At 34.0% G+C, this 22,349-nt stretch overlaps 1 protein-coding gene across 1 annotated transcript in view; it reads right to left on the reverse strand.

Moving 5' to 3' along the window:
- The window catches only part of BNIP3 (BCL2 interacting protein 3), a 104,888-nt gene that overhangs the window by 21,481 nt on the left and 61,058 nt on the right, over positions 1-22,349 (reverse strand). The gene's annotated exons all lie outside the window — the stretch shown is intronic.

Genomic DNA, 22,349 nt, shown 5'->3' on the forward strand with positions numbered 1-22,349 from the left:
TTCCAATCTTCCATATTATAATTGCAAAAATTTCCAATTTTCCTCTCTTCATAATTGGAAAAGAAGGCCTAAAACACCTTTGAAGGGTGAAAGATGGAAACGTAAAAAAAACACCTGGATTACAGTGTCTAGAGAAGTCCGGGATTCCCTAGACCATTATTTTAAGTGATTGAAATTGCAATATCTCCGATAACATAAAATTATTCAACGTCATGATAATGTCCAACCTGTCTGAACATTCGAATGGTGCCCACAAAATAATTTAATTAAGTTCATCATAATATTTATGCAAAATACATAATTAGATATTATTCTGTTGTATTATATAATATATTGCTAACATTTGTACTTAACCGAAATAATGTAGTTAGAACTTTTTAAACACATAAGTGGAGTATATAAAATTATTTGGTATTATATTATTAGATTATGTATGTGTAGTTTATCTAGAAATTTTTTGTAAAGATAAAACAAATTGGATTATTCTACCCTTTCGTAAATTCCTTAAAGTTTATTTTACTTGTATCTGTGGGCATCTTCTGTAGATATCTGTCCTAAATTTACTTCTTTCTTAAATTGTTTTTGCTATTAATATCACTGTTAGATTTGTTTGCTAGTAGTGAAAAATATCTTTGTAGAAATAATTAAGTAAAACTTTGTAAATTATTTTTGTTCCTATATAATTATTTTTATTAGTCATGTTTTAAACCATTTTATAACTGCTTTATTTAACAACTTGATGTCAATATTGTAAATAAATAAAATAGTTTTAGAAATAACATTCCGATTTGTATTTTTATTAGTAGGTATGTAGATTTATGCTAAATATCAAAATGGGAGGTGTCATGAAAATAAAGCTAAAGAGATTTTTTTTAAATATTACTGTTAAAATACAAAATTAATTATTTGCTTTGTCATATTTTAAACAAACACAAATAATCAATTTAATAAAGTGTTGGATATCATTGCTTAATGCTAATTAATTGTATTAAAGTGGGTGGCGCAAGTCATTTCCTATTGGAAGATGCCTCCATGTTTGCAAATGGCGTTTTATGTCATAACAACTTCCGAAGTTGCCCAAAGTGCCCATAACATTTTTTACTCCAAATGTGCTAAGGAATAGCTGGTTAAAGTTTGTCGGGTACGTGCCGATACACCCTGTATACGCATTTCTCTGAAATCTGATGACATTATAGCTAATAATAAATGAAATAAATCCCATTTTTACTCCGTTGGGATTTGATTGAATTGGTAGCGTGGTTGACTCCAGATTCTGGGTAAAAAGGTTCAACTGCATTTGAAAAAAAAAATATATATTTACAAAATTTAAAAAAAAACATATTTTTTTAGAGGTTCTGTTAAAATTAAGTTTAGTAAAAAATAACCCGTTTCGTAATTATACTTTGTATTATTTGAGCATGTATTTTTCTCATCGAGTTCTTGTATTATATGTAGAGATGTGCCGATTATGACTTTCGCCGACTAGCCGACTAGCCGATTAGTCGGTTGTAATAAGACCGACTAGTCGGCTAACCCGATTACGGTTTCGGGGATAGTTCTAGGTACCCTGAAATGTCGCGCATCGCCAAAGTGTACCTCTGCTGTCCCGCAAGTTCTGTTTACAGTGAGAAGCTGTTCTCAGAGGCCGGAAACATATATGAAACAAAAAGAAATCGATTGCTACCAGAAAGGGCAGAAGCTTTAGTCGTCTTACATCATAATTTATCCTTAATTAAAAAATATAAGTAAGTTATAAAAAATATAAGGAGATTATGATATTTTTGGTTGTCACAATTGTGACTTTGATTTGATTAGATTATGTAGGTATGGTTATAAGTAATATGTTTTTTTCATTTTTTTTTGTTTTTATCAAACAGTTCATGTTTAGAATTTTTGGAATATTTTTTTTTTTTTTTTTTTTATTGAAAATTTTTTTGATACATATATTTACAGGTATTTACAGGTATATACATACATAATAACAAAAAATAAAAGAGAGTAGCAAAAAAATCCCACAAAGGCGAGGCCTGTGCGTGGGCATTATTATTTGTATGTGGATATTTAAAACAGTGGTTTAGATAAAAATAAAATATTGTACATGGTGATTGATTTTACCGTAATTTCAGTTACTTTTACTAAAATTCCAAAAATATTTAAGTGCTCAATGAATATTAATTGGTACAACAGGTATTAATTGATACAACAAACACATAGCAGACTTTATTATATATCTACTCTTAAAGCTAATTAGTTGTAAGTATAATTAATGGCTTTGTTAATAACTTATAAGAAAAAAATATCTATTTTGGCTGTTTTGAGCCAAGTTTTGATATATTTTTTATATGAATGAAGATTTTGACGAGTGGTCTCTTTAAGGGTTGAACATACTGAATTATAGATTTTTGGAGCAATAAAACTAATGTGTCTCTGGGCCTGTCTAGTTTTACAGTGGGGTACAACATACTCACAGGCGCCACATCTTCGACTGGAACGATTAGAATTTTTAATAAAATTGTTTGGGTGCTTGTAGATAAATTTAAGACATTGAAAACTATAGGTTTGTCTAAGGTCCAAAATATCGGTTTCCCTAAACAATTGTTTGGAGGGATAAGATTTACTTTTCTGGTACATAATCTTAATTATTGATTTTTGGGCAATTTCTAATGGTTTGAGATGATTATTGTAACTTCCTCCCCAACCAATTATTCCATAGGAAATAGATGAATGAACTAGTGCATCATAAACTAATTTTATGGTTTTTATATTAACTATATTACACATTCTTTTAAAAATATAATTTAAATATCTCAGTTTGTTAACAGTTTTTTCTATATGGCTGGTCCATTTTAGTTGAGAATCTATGGTTACACCTAAGTAGTTAATATTTTTTCCTGATTTCATCTCTTTACAGTTTGAGCATGCGGTAGGGTTACAATTAGCACCACTATTCGTATTTAGGTGTGAGATGGTACAATATATTATTGTCCAAAAATAAAATTAGTGTAACCGAAACTGTGAATTATGAACAATTCAAAAAGTTAATTAAGTCCCTAAAATTGGATAATGATATATTGTACCCCTAATTTTCTTACACTTACTCAATCTGTAAAAAATATATATTAATTTGATTGTCTTTAAAAAAAACTACTTTTCTAAATTTTTCTTGATATATTGTACCCTTAATTTCCTCACGCTTACTTAATCTGTAAAAAGATGAATTATTTTAATTATCTTTAAAAAAACAATTTTCTAATTTGTGTACCTATGTTAATATTATGTTTGTATTTATTTCAAAAGTTTTTGATTATTGTTTAAAAAATCATTAGAACTAAATGTAAAGACTCCTCCCATAAACACGAGCTCCTGGAGCTCAACTTATGGAGAAATAGAATAATAATGAACAAATTATTTATAAGTCTGCATATTGTTATCATTTATAATGTTAAATAATAAATAAAAAAAAAATAAAAAAAAAAAAAAAAAATTTACATTATGAAATCTTAAATAAAGATTAGTTTTGGGAGCTGACTTCAGTGTGTTATAGAAAGGAATACAGAGAGTTTTTTCATAATTTAAAGTAAGAAGGTTTCTATCTAGCCACTCTTTGACAATAGTAATACATTTGTTAGCCTTATTAGTTGTGTCTTCCCATGTATTTCCTTGGACTGTTATTGCAGTATCGTCAGCAAATGAGAAAATATTACCAGGTATAACAATGTTACATAAATCATTTATATAGATTAAAAAGAGTAGCGGCCCTAATACAGTCCCTTGTGGAACACCGTGTTTTACTGTATCAAAATTGCTCAAACACATTCCAATTTTTGTACATTGTTGTCGATTCGAAATGTAATTTTGTAAAAGCATGAGACATTTATTTTTAATTCCAATGTTGGATATTTTATTTAAGAGAGTACTATGGTTGACTGTGTCAAAGGCTTTCTTCAAATCTAAAAAAATTGTTAGGGTTTTAATATTTGAGTCTAGGTTAGAATAAATTCTATTGGTTAAATTAAATATAGCATCGTCAGTTCCGAGTTTGGTTCTAAAGCCATATTGGTTAGCTGATAGGAGTGCATGAGATTCCAGAAAATCGATGATTCGTTTTTTTATACATTTTTCTAATATCTTGGACAATTGAGAAGTTAAGGTGATTGGTCTGTAGTTGTCTGTTTTACATCGAGGTCCTGATTTGTGTATTGGAATGATATTCGCAAGTTTAAATAAATCCGGGAAAATACTCTTACTGATACATGCGTTAAATATATGATGTAGTGGTTTGATTATATGTTGTTTTATGGATTTAATTGTAGCATTACTTAAGTTATCAGGACCATTTGCAGACCTAACGTTTATGTTATCAATATGGTTTGAGATTTCAACTTCTGTAATTTCCATGAATTCAGATAGTTCAGAGGTAGAATTTTTAGTCTCTAAATAGTCTGAGAATACATTCTGAGAGTGTAAGCTAAGAGAAGGGTTATTGTCTATTAGGGTAGATGCAATGTTTGTGAAAAAGTGATTGAAATTGTTTGCAATATCTTCAGCATTCTCTAAGATTATATTATGTTCGGTTACAATTTTTTGGGGAATTTTGTGATCCTTTTGTTTCCTGTTTGAGATCTCATTTATGATGTTCCATGTTTTTCGTGAGTCGTTTTGTGCTTTTTGGAGTTGTTCAGAATAGTACTGTTGTTTGCATTTTTTTATAAGAGTATTAAGGTAATTTCTATATATAATATAATGGTTCCTTTTGCTGTAATTTTGTGTTTCATTGTTGGTTATGCAATGGTTTTCGTAAGTTTTGTAAGATTTGAACAGTTTATTTCTATGATGTATTGATATTATTAGACCACGTGTGATCCATGGTTTTATGTGTCTATGTTTACTTTTAGGTGGTTTTCTTTGTTCATAACATTTTTCAATGTGGTTTTGAATAATTTCATAAAAGTTATTTAGAGACATATTAGGGTCGTTATTAGAAAGCACCGAATCCCATGTTTCGGTTGTTAGTGATATGTCTAGTGATAGGTAATTAATTTTTGTTTTTATTTCCTGCTGGTTATTGGGATCGATGTTTCTGGGAGAATTTATAACGCAATGACCGAAGAAGGTGGGATAGTGGTCTGTAATGTCAATTTTTAAGGTAGCAGATCTATTTGGGTATTTTTTTTTTGCTTTCAGAAATATGTGATCAAGACATGAATCATTAGGATGATTGGGCCTAGTAGTACTGTTCAGGTAAGATAGGTAACCTTTGGTGTATAGTAAGTTTAAGTATTCGTTTGCAGATGGATTTAGTATTGCGTTTTGTATATTTATATTAATGTCTCCCATTAAAAATGAAAAATCAAATTGATTTGAGCTATGTTCGTCAATAAAAGTTTTAATTTCGTGTATGAACAAATTTGTGGATAATGAGGGAGAGCGGTATGCTGACAAAATAGAATACTTTTTTCCTTGAGAGGTAAAGGTTGCATGGACAGCATTTGAATATTTGAAATTTGGGCTGACAATGTTAATATTAGATATAGAGTGTACATTATAAAATATGGTAATGCCATCATGAGAGGTGTGTCTAGCTGGAATTGAAAAAGAAATATAGTTTGGTAGGTTGAAAGGGATACATTCGCGCATTTGCGTTTCGGTAAGAGATATAAAATCAATTTGGAAAGATAACGAGTTTAAAAGGATACAGAACTCATCAAAATGTTTCCTAATACTTCTGATGTTCATATTTAGTACATTGAAAGATGTGTCTTCGAAGATTGAGTTTAGGTCTTGATAATTTTCGCATTCATGGTTTTCCGGGATGCTATATACTTCTAAGGAGGCCATTTTTATTGAGTCCGGGAGGTATCCAAAGAAGTTGTAGAAGTGAGGCACGGTTACTGGAGTGGAATGTCGCTCGCATCTTTGACATATATTATTGGTGAATCCTTATTTTTACGGAGAAGGACGTTCCCGTTTTTCGTCCACGCATATTGGTATGCCATTGATTTTGTTGCTCTCGCTAGCCAGAGTAATTGCTTGTTTTGTGGCGTCAGCTTTTCATTTATGTAGATAGGGTTTATCGAGGTGGAGTGATTTATATCTTTGGCGGAGAAATATCCCGCTTTCTTTTTTTGAGAAAGGATCCTGTCTTTCAATTCTTTTGTAGCCATCTTTATTGTTATACATTTCTTTAGTGAGTTGGTGTAAATGTTTATTATGGAAATATTATTTAGTAAATCTTCACACCCTATTTTTTTAAAGACGCATTCTATAGGTATTTTAGGATTTTCTTCTTTTTTAGTTTCGATTCCGTTGATTTCGAGCGATGTTTCAAGGCAATTTTGTAGAGATTGATTTACAACAGATTTTAAATTTTTGTTTTCTTTTTCCACTTCCTTAATTTTTTTGTGGAGTTTATTTCTCTCTACTTCATAGTCATCAATTTTTAGTGAAAGAAAGTCAATGGTCTTGGTGAGTTCGCACAGCTGGTTCTTGAGGTTTTTTACATCTTTTAATTCAGCAGAGAATTTTTTTTCTATAATTTCCGACATATCTTTTTTTAAGCTATCGATGTTTTTTTGGTTTTCAATGTTTTGATATGCTATTTGAGACATTATGTCTTTTTTCATTACGTCCATTTTTTTTTCTAGGAACTGTATAATTTTATCTTCGCTATCCAGAATGGTTGTCTTGCCTCTGGTGCTGCTCATTGTGGATTTTTAAAAATAAGTTTATTGTTTAATTAGATGCTCTATTTTTTTTTTTTTAATAGGGTTTCAAAAATATTACACGTTACAATGCAGATTAAAATTAAATTTAAAAGAACAAAAAATGCGGTTGAAAAAAAAAAAAGCAGCAAAGTTTTTTTTTTTTTTTTGGAAACTGTGGGGTTTGAACTGACTTCCCGTATTCCACTAAGAGTATTGGCGAAACGTTTATACCACCAGGCTACTGACCGCCTGTGACGTATCGATAAATAATTAAAATATTAATTGTGAGGGCACAGGTCCGTTTGTATTTGTTGTAATAAAAGGTTTTGATTGAGTTTGCAAGCCGGTCACTGTCACTTCAAATTGTCACTTTAATCACTTAAAATTGTAATGACTAGGCCGTTTAGACTAAACTAAATTGGATGAATCACTTCACTGGTTTTACAGGTAAACACCAACCGTCGGTTGTTTGATTTTGGTGAGATTTTATCTATGAATTTGAGCGATTTTTGTGGAGCGATTATTTGACGTGCGCACTGTTTTAAATGTTGATGATTTGACTTTTGATATATACATATATTACTGTGCATCTTGTACATACAATCTTGCTTTAATACATATAACTGAGTTTGTTAATTTAAAAAATCTACTTTTTATTTTAATAATAAGAAATACTTATAAATGTTCATTGAAGATACGAAGATATTATGTTGTTTTTAATGTTAATTAGGATAGGTAGGGGCAACTGCTGTACCTGTGGACAAAATCCCAATTTTTCAATAAAACAATAATTTTAATTTTTTGGGTATAACATTTTAATTAGATTATTTTTTTATTTGGAAAATAAATAGTTAAGGCACAATAATTACTATTAATAATGAATTTTAACCACTTCAGTGTTGAGTTATTAACATTTATAAAAAAACGGCATATTTGTCCATAGGTACAACTACCCAATGTACCTATGGACACACATCATTGTACCTGTGGACGCGTTTGTACTTGTGGACAGTAATAATATAAACAAACAAAAAATAAAGAAATATAAGAATGAAACCGTCTTAACTTAACAAGTAATAATAATAACATTTTAATGGTGTGCATTCCGTTAAATAGTATTATTTATTAGCATCACATGCAGCTCTGTATAACTCTTCCGAATCAATACTATACTGATCTCCATCAGTGTCTTCAGATAGTATATAGCAACTCAGGCATATGAAAGAATTCTCGTCATCTGAATCTGAATAATTCTTCAAAATTTTAAAGTTAATTTTCAAGTTCTGTGAAAGATATTTTTAAGTTCTGTTTTTATTTCAGTTCTGTCAAGCAACTAGCCTATAATGATATAATAACAGAATTTGAATAGGACTTATAATAGGACTTATATATCACAGAACCCGTAAATGAACGTTGAAATTTGATGAATTGTTCAAATTCTCCGAAACAACCCGTCCTTAGAGTGATAATAACCTTGGCATAAGTTACGGTTCCATGATAACTCAACACAGTGATTATTCAACACACATTTAAAAAGCGATATAAAGTCATTAAAAACGATGAAAAAAAACTTTTTTTTAACCTAACCTAACCTACTTAACCCAGTTAAAAAAGTTTTTGTTTTATCACTTTCCATGACTTTCTATAACTTTTTAAAAATGTGATAAATTCAAATCATTTTGATGATTTATCCGGTCACCACGCACTATATATGCACTGGGAATAGAAACAAAATAAATTCTTAAACTTTAAAAGATATATTGATTGTACCTGTGGACAGTCCATAGGTACAATCATCGTGTTGTCCACAAGTACAATTTTGACATTATAACCTAAAATTGTTATAATGGCTAAGATAATCTACTAAGAAGGTTTAAATATCGTCAATGGGTGTATGATATGTTATTTCTCAAGTAAAACTAAATACATATCGAAATTTGTGATTCGGGTATTAGGAAAAACCGTTTCAATATGGTAATAAACTAACTTTTTACTAAAAAAAAATTGTAGTTTGCTGCGCTTTCCAAGTTGGGACAGAAGAGAAATGGCCGTTAGTCAGTGTTGCCATATAACAAAATTACTACATGTTAATATTTTTTTTGTAATTTTAGGTTGTACAGTTTGTGAAATATGCATAGTGTCCATAGGTACAACCGTCCATAGGCACAGCAGTTGCCCCTACTAATTTTGTTCAATAAATGTCATAATTATGTTTTCTTTACAAACAAGTAATTTTAAAAACTGATTACCAAAGGAAAGATTGCTTTACATTTTTTAATGTATAAGACTGACTATAAAAAATAAAAAAAATATAATCAAGGATTTTATTTCATGTAGTTCCCCGCATTCATATTATTGAGAAATACATACAACGTAAGAAGCCGGATAGTCGGCGCTCTTTGCCGATTAGTCGCCGACTAATCGACGACTACAATAGTGGCCGGATAGTCGGCTTTACCGACTAGTCGGAACATCTCTAATTATATGTTTTATAATCTTTTCTGTGTAATTTAATTATTCTTCTTCAGTTTCATAAAATATACCAATAAATATTACCAATTTATTCATGTTTTAGTGTAACATATGTGTAAAATGTCATATTAGAATATTTAAATTTCACTTTTGTAAATGATTGCTAAAAAGGGTACTTCTTACAAGAAAATTCATATACAACCATCTCTAACTAATTGCAATTAATTTATGTAGGTACTTTGTTTAAATCATCAAAACAAACAAATAATGTAACGAGAGATTAACTACAGATTAGGTTTTTTTTAAATCCCAATTTAAATAATTGGGAATTTATATTTGAATATTTATAATTTACAATATTCAATGTACTTAAAATAGACAAAATGTATAAAAAATATTTAATACTTCAATTTTGTAAAGAAAAACAGAAAAATAACTTATATTATATCAGCAAAATATCAGAATAACATTAAATTAACAAAATTAAATTCCAAAACCTATTTTTCTTATGTATTTTTCGTTATTTTTTTACAATATTATTTCAATTCTCACTTACATGACTTTATATAATAGAGCTAGAATTCCCTCACTAAACACAAGAGCCGCGTCTCTTTATGGTGAGGAAAGGTTATTTTTATTTTCCTTTATAAAACTATATAACATGTCAAAATTGTATATCTATTGTAAAAAATACAAATTAAATTATAATTATAAAAATGTACTTTATTATTTACTTCTCTGTTGTCACTTATTACTTCTATTGTTTATGGGTAAGAGAGAGAGAGAGAGATATATATATTTGTTTTGCTTCTTGCTTTTTTGGTGTCGGGAAATTCGAATAAACATTTAACAATGGAATATAATTGTATCTAACTCTATCCTCAATAAAAACACATTGACTAAAGGTATATAATGTATTGATACTAAATAATGAGAATGTTTTTTTAATAAATTGTATTTTCAATAAAAAGATTGCCTTTTTGCTAATTCCTCCCTCCACTGCCTCCAGTCCTGGTCAAAATATATTTTTTTTTGTATTCTCATTTGTATAACGATATATACAACATTGTATTATTGTTTTTATATTATCTTATTTATGTTACCACCATAATACGGGCATTTACCTAGTTCGGGGTATGAATACAAAAATAAATAAAATAACCTTGGTAGGTATATGAAATTATCTATTAACCAAATTATTTACAAACTTTTTTGCATAAACGACATCGCTAGGCTGAGTTTGTTCCAAGGCGAAAAAATAAACGAAATGAGAAAAAAAATGTAGAAAAAATAAAATAAAATAATAATTAAGTACAGGATTTTTCAATAAGAGGTGTTATTTTGATATTCAATCGTAAAAGATCAATGGTTTCGTTGCTTGTGTGGTACGTAGCGCCGTCTTGTTAAAAGTAAACGTTGTCAAGATCAATACCATCTAATTTCGGCCATAAAAAAATCATTGATCATCTCTCGATAGCGCAATCCATTCACCGTAACTGTTGCTCCAGCCTTATTTTCGAAAAATTAAGGTCCAATGACTCCGCCGGACCATAAACCGCACCTTTAGTTTTCCGAGCCCCAGATGCGACAATTTTGCTTGTTGACGAAGCCACCGAGGTGGAAATGGGCCTCATCACTCAAGATGATTTGCATTTCATTCACTCAAGTGAATTTTAATAATTTCAATGTGTTGTCGAAGCGTGTATCGTTCCATTTTTATTAATGGCGTAGTTTCTACTTGTCAAATGTCAAAAAATGACAGCTTTAAAAGTAACATCTATATATAAAACCCTGTATTTATATTCTGTATATGATTTGTGGACTAGTAACTTTCATTTCGACTTTCTACAAATTAAAAATTAATTTTCTGAACAGACGTATGAATCCATCCTTCCTGTTGGAGATATCAAAGGGTCCCCCCCTACTGCTCTCTCCTGATACTGCCGGCCACGCAGTTGGTGGGCAGAGGCCCTGGACAAACCTCTCCCCATGAATCCCCTTGTGTGCCGATGAATTCACCGTGGATTCGCTGGTAGTTCACCGCACTTGCTCGGTTCATTGTATTTTGTAACGTAATGACATTATTCGTCTGGCAATGAAATAAAGTAACTTAAGTTAATTGTATACTCGTATTTCGTCGAGTTAAAAGCGGGTAAAAAAATAAAAATAATAAATCGAATAATAAAATGTTTCGACACAAAATACAAAATACAGCACCGGTTGAAAAAAGCGTTGGATTTATAACACTGTGACTCATCACTGTTGACGTCACAGGTCACGTGCATAGATTTGATGAAAATTATTTAAGATTTAACAGTGAAAAATGTACAGGAATTTACGTTAGAAGGTCATTCAAAACCAATAACCAACAAAATTCGATAAAAAATAGACTTCAGTTCCTCATTATCACAGAAAAACGTGCACACTATATTGTTGATGCTGGAGTTTTTATTGAAGCAATCAGAAAGACGGAAGTTACAACAAACTGGCGCATCCGGTAGGAAAAGCCCAAAAGTTTTTGTTAGGTAAATAATAATACTATGCATGATATGTGTTAGTTTTTTATTTAACCAAATACAAATTAATGACATGAAATTTGCTTGTGCACGCCGGGACTTGAACCCGCGACCTCTGTATTCAGAGCCAAAGATCGTAAATCGTAACCACTCAACAACTGAGGCCAACAGTCTGTATAAATAAGGTCTAGTTTCCACTATTTAGGAAGACTTGCCAACTTCTTTCTTTCCTTCGAAAGATTTGCCTTTGAACGTATATTTTAGGGATGTGATGTGTTGTATCAAATACTCTTTATATTAATAATACCTCCAAATTCTGACATTTCCTATACATTCTGATCGGCATTTTGTATCTGACGAGAATTTCAAAAGTATAATTAACTGGTTATTAGTATCTAAATAACTGGTTATAAAACGGTTATTTTGGTTCTTACGCCATACAGTAACTTCGCGCATTGCCTTGGTGACTGTCCGCTACAATTGCTATTGGCTATTTGTCTGGTAATAAGTTATCATTGGTAAGCAGTTATTGCAGCTTATGGTTTTATCAGCGGGGTTGGGCATCAGGTAGCGGGTATCGGATTAGTTTTGGTCCCACAAAAGGGGATAATGATATGAGAACTAAGTTTGTGTATCTAGTTTCGCCTCACTATTTTTTTAAACATTTGTGAATATCGTATACGTACGAAATAAATATGATCAAAAATAATAATGGCCCCAAATGAGATCCTTGAGGCACGCCGGATTACACGCAAAGAAGGCTGGCATCTATGGGGATATTGGGAGGATTTTTTTAAGGAATGGAAGGTTAGGAAGATCTTAGAAAGAAAATGGTAAGAGGGGTGGGTGGGAATCTGTGAGTCAGTGTGTACAGGAGTGACGGACAAGGCGATGGGTTGGGATTGTCCTGCTAGAGAATTAAAAAGGTCTTCCTCAATCAGTCTCTCCAAATTCAGCCCGCCACACAGTAGATGGGCAGTCGCATCCTCCGCCAAGACTTAGACAATCCTGACCTCATGAGCCCGGGCAACCCTACTAAATCACCAAACGCAGCAGAGGTGTTGGTTATCCAATAAATGGATTCTACCAGTCTCCCAAAGTGTTTTTTATTGTTATTACTTCCGTAAACTGCACACGCAGAACCTACTAAGTGCGGCATTTTTATATATTTTTTAACAATATTGATCAAAATACAAAATTGAAAGTGCAAAATACCGCCACCAAGTAATGAATAAATTCAATTTGCCGCCAACAAAAGGAATGTCAACGTAAATACACTATACTACTCTAGAGTCTCGAGCGACCAGAGTTCTTTATACTATCAATATTTGAATGGTTTTGGATGCATTATTAATATTCTAGGGTATTTGGTATGACAGACCAACTAAGATGGTTTTGAAGATATAGCACATCTACCCTAAGGCCAGACAATGGTCTCTATCCAGGGTATGAAGAATGCCACTCTTGTAGCCCGCAGGTATTGGTTAATGGCTTTATGATGTACGGAGTGGATAGCCACAAGCAGTTGAGTGCAAGCAACCTGACCCCCGTTAGGCATCTGCAGAGGGGATCCCAAACTACCCTGCAAATGGAAAACACTGAATTTATTTATTAATTAATTTACGGAAATATGTCCATTAAAACCATAATATTGACACGAATAAGAAAACATAGATGAGAGTGAATGGAGAGTACATGAATGTGAAGGGCAAAGACAATGTATAATAGAAAATGTACATATAGAAAATAACTACACGTCAGAGCATCAATAACGATTAAGTTGTGAAAAATTACAAATTACGTATCGCTTTTTGAAAGTCATTTAGACTTACACCAAAAAATTCAATGCTCTGACTTGAGTTTACAAGTCTCGACATTCTGGACAAAGAAGAATGGTACCCATAGTTAGTTGAGTGGTGATTGAGGAACAACAATTCATTATTTCGTAGTCTACGGGATGGGGTGTTGAATTGAATGAGTTGTAGCAGTTCAGGTGAGTCGGTTATACCTACTGTTGATTATTTTAAATATGCAAATTAGATCGGAGTCTTTTCTACGTTTTTCTAAAGAAGTTAGGTTTAAGGTTTGTTCAATTTCCTCATATGAGTAATCGCCTCTTTCGAGTCCTAACCTCCAAGCAATTCGCCGTAGGAAGCGATGTTGGACAGATTCGATGTGACTAATGTGGACAGCATAGAAAGGAGACCAAATGACACTGGCATATTCAAGGTGAGGGCGAACCAACGAACAATAAAGAGTTTTAAGTGTTCTTATATGTTAAAAGTCTGAGGTAATTCTATGAATGAACCCGAGTAGTTTATTTACGGTGTTATTTATATGATCTCGAAAAGAGAGTTTGCAATCAAGAGTGACCCCTTGATGGATGTGACAGTTGATAGACAAGCACCATTTAGTTTATACTCAAACTGAATAGGTTTATTGGCTCTGTAAAAGGACAAAACTTTGCATTTATCAACATTAAGTTCCAAGCAGTTTAGTTTGCACCAATCATTAAATTAATCAATATCAAGTTGAAATAATAAACAGTCAAGAAAGGATTTAATTATCTTAAGAATCTTATTATCATCAGCAAAAAGCCAGAAGCGTGTGTGCGAAAAAACTTTAGTTAAGTCGTTAATAAAAAGGTTAAAAAGAAGCGGTGCCAAATGGGCTCCTTGGGGAACATCTGACGTTACATCAATGTTAAAGGTTTCAAAGTTATTTATTTTAACTCTTTGTTTTCTATCACTCAAGTAAGATTGAAAAAATGATAACAAAGGGTTTCTAATACCTATAGTATAAAGTTTGGCCATGAGGATTGAGTGATTTACTTTGTCAAAGGCTTTAGAGAAGTCGGTGTAAAGGACATCAGCCTGAGTTGTCTTCTAAAGCTTTAACAATGATGTTTGTAAAAGACAGTAAATTAGTTGTTGTAGATTTCACCGATCTAAATCCATGCTGTTCCTCAATCCATTTTTGAAAATAGGAGTGATTTTCTTTGTAATTATTGACTCAAATATTTTCGGAATATTATTTGATATTGGTCTGAAAATCAATGAACGCCTCAGTCTAATTAATATGGTGTCATATAAAGCATTGTCTTCTTTAATGCCGTAGCTAGAAATATGACAACAAAATGAAGTACCAGTAAAGCTTATAATACATTTTTTTCATAAAAAATGTTTTTTTTTTCATTATTAGTAATTTTAGGTCAGTGCATAGACCAAAAATGGAAAGCAAGACATTTAAAAAAAAAGTTTGATTTTATAATTTTAATATTTAAAAATGTCAAATGTCATAAATCTCAGACTTGTGATGTCCCGAAAGAAACCATTTATCTGTTCTGAATGCAATTACTAATTGTTCCAAATTGACCCTGGTAATAAATTACATCTTTGCGATTCTTTCAAGGATAAAGAAACCATCCTGTCACTTCAAATGCAATCAACAATCTTCTCAAAATTGATTTTGACAGCATCGCCATTAAAAATATTATGTACTAAATACACAATTTGGCTGTCCTGAAACGGGAATCCTTCCCAGTTGGACAGACTAAGGTTCATTTTATTTTTTATTGTTTGTAATTTATATATTTATAAAATAAATAAATAAAATATGTTTAATTCTAATTATAAAATTTTACGTGTTTTTAACCACCTTTCGAAAACAGTTTTTACTTTTCTGATTCGTTTAGAAATGTCAAATCTGGATTTCGTTGAGAAGTGGAAATAAAGCAAAAAAAAAATTAGGAAATATAGCAATCAATATGCCAGATTACGCTTAATTCTATAAATTAATTATGTAAATATATCAATAGTACCCCCAAATCATGTACCCAATTGGTTCGTGAGTGTGTTTGATAGTTAGTTGTGTATGCATTCCAGAATAATGTAAGTTTGCAGGATTGTAGGACTTTTCTGCACAGGATCTGGATGTTTGTTTTAATTGAGGTGGGTAAATTATAACAAATTTTTAAAAATGTCCAACTAAATTATTTAACAAAATATTGAATTCCGGAAACAATCCCGATCTTTTGAATACACGATTTGGGATTTGCAGTTAAGTTTTTTACGCAGTCAGCAATTTGCACACAATTGTTAAAAAGACCGAAATTGCCTGTTTACTGTTAGATTTATTATCGATTGGCTTGGATTCCCAGAATTTGAAACCGTGACCTGTTAAATAAGTTATGCTTTTTAAGTTTAAAAGTTGTGTACTAGCTGGTGGTGTGGGGTATATTTTGTATGGCTCTTACACTGTTCGCGGACGATTGCACCACTCCGGTGATCTTCAATAGACAGCAGAGCATAAAGTGGAATTTAATTCACCTATTTGGTGGTACCCTTTGTATATAATTCACTTTTACGATATAAACGAATTCAGAACAAATTTCTTAGGTACATACGGGACGAGAAATTCTAAGCAAATTAGATTGCCAACAAGAAAAAAAACAAGCACCCAAAAATCTCTGATGTACCAGGCCGTTCAACTATATAACAAAATCCTGAAGGAAATTGCTGTGATAGAAAATATTAATAAGTTCAAAAAGGAATTAAGAAAATATGTCTATCTCAATTATTAATGTTTCTTTTTTTGTGACTTTATTGAAATATTTAAAGAAAGATTATGTTTGCCAAACAATGTACATGTTTATATGTTTATAAAACTATTAGCACACACGAAGATGTGAGCTAACTTAAGATTAATAAATAAATAAATAAATATATTTTAAGCTCGAACTTTCGATTGAAAAAATTAATTATGTCAGTTTGATGAATCAATTGCATCTAATAACGCTGTCTCACAGAATAATTATGCAAGCCATGGTTATATTACGCCGGTCATAAAACAACTAAATTGACAGCCCTACCATCGTCGCCACAATTAACTTCTATGCACTGACTAGGAACACAAGACGTTGCGTGATTTGCCTCCAACTCGAAGGAAAGGCTACCTAGATTTCCAATCAATGTTTGCTTCAATATTACTTCTTCTGCCATTAAGCCGGGAATACACATGCCTGTAGCTGGTACACTTGCATGCCAGCTCCTTGCACATGCCAGCTACTATCATGTGTATACGCTAACTTGCATGCCTGTACCTGCCTTGCCAGTAGATTGCACAACATTTGATTTACTGGCATGCAAGTTGAGGGAGGGGACGAGGGGGGCTATGAAACCGGCATGTGTGAACGTCGTGACAAGTACGGGCATGCCAGTAGCTGACCTGTTGTTCGCCGCGGCCTTTTCTCTCATTAAATTAGCCACACATTGTACTGCCAATTGCAATACGATGATATTTAATTCACTTCGAATGTTTTCCATTGCCAAAAAGCTTGAGACTACTCAGTCTCAGAGTGATTTGAGACACGTACTGTCTAGTGACTGGCATGTGTATACGTCTTGCAAATACAGCCATGCAAGGACGCAACTGGCATGCAAGTTTAACTTGCATGTGTATTCTCATTGCGCCAGTAGCTTGCACATGCCAGTAGCTTGCATGCAAGCTACTGGTCCATTTTACAGGCATGTGTATCGCCGCCTTTATTGTAGTGAGATTTTGCTGGTTATTTAGTGATGGAGGACTTAGCTGACAGGGGGTTGACCAACTAACCGCATGCGTGGACTAACCTTGAGTGAATCAGAGTTGTTTCGTTGAACGAACAGCTGTGAATCGTTCCTGATTCCTTCTGGGAAAGCACTTTTATAGACGTTATCACACTCTGCATGCGACAGGACCTTTACGTTTACCTGAAAAATTGAATTTGTAATATTTTATTTAGGACATGACACCTAGTTATATCCATTAAGGACACGACGCTCGTTATAATTTACGTGTTCGTCGATGGCGTTAATTAATCTATTTTACTAAAATACGCCATTGCAAGGTATTGCTATGCAATGTAGCGCTGCTACGAGAATATTCTGGAACGATCGCCAATGCAAAACGCATTGTAGCGGGAACTCTCTAGATGCGATGCGAGCATTCGGCGTTCCTACCTACAGGTCTGAAATGTTCTCGATGCACCCGGGCAGCTATATAATGAGATGCGGCGAGATGTACTTAGTCAGTCATTAATTAGCAGTTTTACGAGTGACCAACATGCAAGCGCTGCTACTGCTTGCTGTATACTATATGCTTGCGTCGCGCCCCGCTGTTGCTTCACCGCACCTCTACAGGACCTACTCACCTGCACCCGGCTCTGCACGGACTACAAATCATTATGGACTCCACGGGATCACATCAGCGCCCTGGCCCCGGCTATCATTCCTGGCCAGCGCTCCTCACGCGCCTAGACCCTGCGACAACTTCGCCGGTCTGCATCTCCTGTACATCTGCCGACCTGGTCCATCGCACCTTCGGCTACCTTGTTCACGCTGAAGTACCTGGAAGACTCCACATCTTCACCAGTGCTGAACACATCCACGAGTCCGGTCTCCACCAACGCGGTGTCGACTCACTGACCACCGCATCAACCGCGCCATCGCCCTCATCGCTGCCTACACCTGGTGTCATCGTCATCGGTCCATAGTCATCTCCCAACTGCGCAACTGTCTGACTCAAAATAAATGGTGTGACACAACACAACTGCATCCTTCATTGTCTCACTACTAGATCCCCAAAGCAATATCAAGACAAATTATTTAAGTATTTACATAAAACCAAATTCTTTTAAGAAAGGCATTCAAATACAATATTGGATTGAATCATCCACACGTTGCGTTAACCTTGAGGTAAAACATACTCCAATGGACTCCCAATGAACAAAAAACATTTTATATAAATAAAATATATTATATATATGTGAGCGTTTTTTTAAATTTTATTTATAACCGACGTATATTACTAACCTTTTGATAAAAGAGTTCATCTTTGAACAGATAGGTGAGGTTGTCTACAGGTAAAGGACTTCTAGACATGATTCAGTATGAACATAAAGACACACGGGGAATATCTTCTTGGAGAAAATTACCCTGAAATTGAAATTAAATTGAAGATTTCATACCTTGTTTCAGGTAGATTTTTTTGTTTTTCATTTTATTAAGTATGAGATTGTCACGTAACGAATCGGACACGTTCAAAACTCCCGCGAATTCAAATTAGTCAGCGGTGAGTTGTTACCATTGTCGCTGTGCGCGCGCGCCTGCCTTGTGCACGGCCAAGTTGGTAAAACTGCTCTACGCTCGACACGCCGGCCATTCAAATCACCAACGGCCGCCCACACTCACAATCTAGCCTTGGCCCTGTCAACATGTCTGTTTTGCTATCAACCAGGACGCCATGATTGCGCGCCTAAATTAACGGCCGCTTTGTACAAGTATTTTCGAAGCCTGTACCTAATTGCTGTGCCTACTCACCATGGAGAAATGTACGCGTAATAGCGCGTACAGTACGGAAGATAACCCTCCTTTTGTGGTTCAACATGTACGCGAAACCCACTACAAATTCATGTAAGCGGATTAACTATCTTTACCTTTTATGTGCCTTTTGTGACTTGAATTATGCCTACACACACGCTTGCCAGCCAGAACCTAAATTATCAAGAGAGATTGTTCCTAACGAAACGCTAGGAATATTTAGGATGTAAATGACCCATCTCATTTGTGTATCTGTTTGTAATTGTGCTTTGTGAATATACTATCATACCCCCATTAATGCGTTTCCTTTGACGAATTCGAAGTGGTTTGTTTGGCAATCAGTTCCCCGTGTAAAAGCCGTAGCTGACCTGACGCCTGATGATCATGACCTCAACCTCTACCACCTGAGCTAACGCCGATATGTACTAAGGCACCCTTTTTGCAATGGACCTCTCACAGGGAAATTGCGCCCTTTACAAGATATATACATTTAGCAAATGTTTCGACTGTGCAACTGAAAGGATGGTAAAATTTAGATAAATTAGCATACATATTTTGTACAACTATAGATTGATTGCTAATCTGCCAAAGCAGTTTATCAGAAAAAAAGAATAAAAAGATTTTTAAATCGATTAAAACATAAAGTTGGTTGATGTTTGTTTACCATGCTTAATAAAATATTAATAGTAGCATAATATAATAAAAATTTAGGCATATTAGATCTATCAAAAAATGTATACCTATATAGAGATGGAAAAGTCGGTCATTTTGAATACATGTAGGATTACGAAAGATTTTTTAAATATTTATGTTGAGGGATCAGTAGGATTTATAGGTTCAATTAGAAGTTCTACTGAGCCGAAAAGTCGGTGAATTTTTTTTCCCATTTGATCTCTGGTGAGTTGACGTGTTGTTGTTCTTGTATTGTTTTGTATTTATTTTACTTATATAATGCACTTGCATAGTGTTGATTGACTAGCTGATCATTTGTTGAAAAGTGAGTGGAAGGGTTTTGAGCAGCGTCCTCGTGTGGAGTCCAGAAGCCTCCAGTCAGTTTGTAATGCTGATCGGCTTTTGTAGGCTTCTTTCGTATCACGACAAGGATTGGCTTGCCGTTGAGATAGATGGAGGTTCGCTTCTCATTAAAAACACTTGTGTTTTTGTTGATATGTTTAATATGTAACACAGAAGAGGGTAGACATTAAACCGAGAGAGAGAAGCGAGAGTTGGGTGATACGGGTAATGTAAAATTGAATGCTAATCAGAATAAAACAAAAGATCTCGATCACAACAAACTATATAAAACAAAACACCAATGTTTGACGTGAATACAGACACAAGATATTATAGATGCGAAATTAATGACAATATTACACTATGACGTGCCATAGACAAAAAGATTTAATATAAAAGGTGGCACAGACAGAAAAAGATAATGTAAAAGGCTCTACACATCGAGATTATAAAATGAAAAAGTGAAAGAGTTTAGGCTTGAATAAAGTTAAATAAAAAAGGACAGTCACAAGATACGACACGCAACATACTCCCGGCTTTGACAAACTAAGTTTGTTAACAAAATCATGATGAAGTCGATGAAAGTAAAGTTCACTGGGTTTCACTATGGAGAATGTCACTGGAGAGTCATTGCATAAATTTCACTGGAGAAAGTTGTAGGAAAGTCACTAAGGTGACAGAGATGATGATGATGATGCTGATGACGATGATGATGTTGTCTGGTCAACGGGTAGTAGACAGAGCCGGTTGACAGCCCTTGTTACTGTCGATTTAGAGGTAGCGACAGTAGCTGCTCGTGTGATGCCATCAGTGCCAGGGTGTAGTGTCAGAATGCGACCAAGAGCCCACTTGGTAGGAGGTAAGTTATCCTCAAAGAGCAGTACCAAGGAGCCTGGTTGCAGCACGTCTGGGGTTTTGGTCCTCCATTTAGCTCGTTCCTGCAAGAGAGTGAGATACTCCTTAGACCACCTTTGCCAAAAATGTTGAACGAGCTGAGTGGTTCGTTCAAATCTGGAGAGCCTTCCAGAATTCGTAGCGGTCAGGTCCAGTTGAGGTGCAGCAACCAAAGATTCGCCAATAAGGAAGTGACCCGGGGTGAGAGGAGTGAGGTCAGATGGATCGGTGGAAAGGGGGGTGAGCGGACGAGAATTGAGGCATGCCTCGACCTGCGTTAAGACAGTATACAGCTCCTCAAAAGTCAATGACAAGTTACGGAGAACTCTAGTCAAATGATGCTTGGCTGACTTCACTGCGCTTTCCCATAATCCGCCAAAATGAGGAGATCTAGCTGGAATAAAGTGCCATTGAATAGAATGAGAACCGAAAAAATCCGAAAATTCATTCTGAGTCGAAGAGTTCTGCAAAAAAGAGGTTAAGGACTTGAGATCATTTGAAGCTCCTGCAAAATTCCCAGCATTGTCTGAGTAGATATGAGCACATTTTCCACGTCGTGCGATAAAGCGATTGAAACATTTGAGGAAACCCGTAGTAGATAAATCAGTAGCAAGCTCAAGATGAACTGCCTTGGTAGAAAAGCACACAAAGATACACAAATAAACCTTGAGAGTTGTTTTACTACGAATATTTCCAGATTTAATGTAATAAGGTCCTGCGTAATCAACACCACACGTAAGAAACGGGCGTGTTGGTTGCAGTCTAGACTGCGGTTGGTTCCCCATTAATGGTTGAATTGTTGTAGGTTTTGACCTGAAACAAACTATACATTTACGAAGAACACTGCGTATGGTGCGTCTTCCACAGAGTGGCCAAAATTGTAAACGAATGGATGCGAGTAACGCTTGCGGTCCAGCATGTAATAATTGACGATGGAAATGATTTATGATTAGGTTAGTAAACTGGTGATTGGAAGGTAAAACTACAGGATGTTTTTGATTATAGGTGAGGTTTGCATTTGATAGACGTCCGCCAACGCGCAGTACGTTCTCCGAGTCTAAAAATGGGTTCAATGAGAGAAGTTTACTATTTGACAAAAGACATTTTGATTTTGACTGTAATGCCTTTATATCTGATGCAAAGCATTGCCTTTGAACTATTTTAACAAGCGTTGTCATTGCAGTAGTTAGTTCAAATACAGTTAGTGTGGTTGTTTGAGATTCAAACTTGCGGAGAGCATTAGTTTTGAAACGAATACAATAAGCTACTACTCTTTGCAATTTATGTAAAGTAGAATAACGATCAAAGATGTCAGTGTTATGTATTTGTGTTATGAATGCTTGAGTAGTGGTTTTCTGTTCCGGAAGTTCTGGTGAATCTGGGATGACGGT

Source organism: Hesperophylax consimilis, chromosome 17, assembly GCF_061612785.1.
Source record: "Hesperophylax consimilis isolate HC1 chromosome 17, BYU_Hcon_1.0, whole genome shotgun sequence".
NCBI lineage: Eukaryota > Metazoa > Arthropoda > Insecta > Trichoptera > Limnephilidae > Hesperophylax > Hesperophylax consimilis.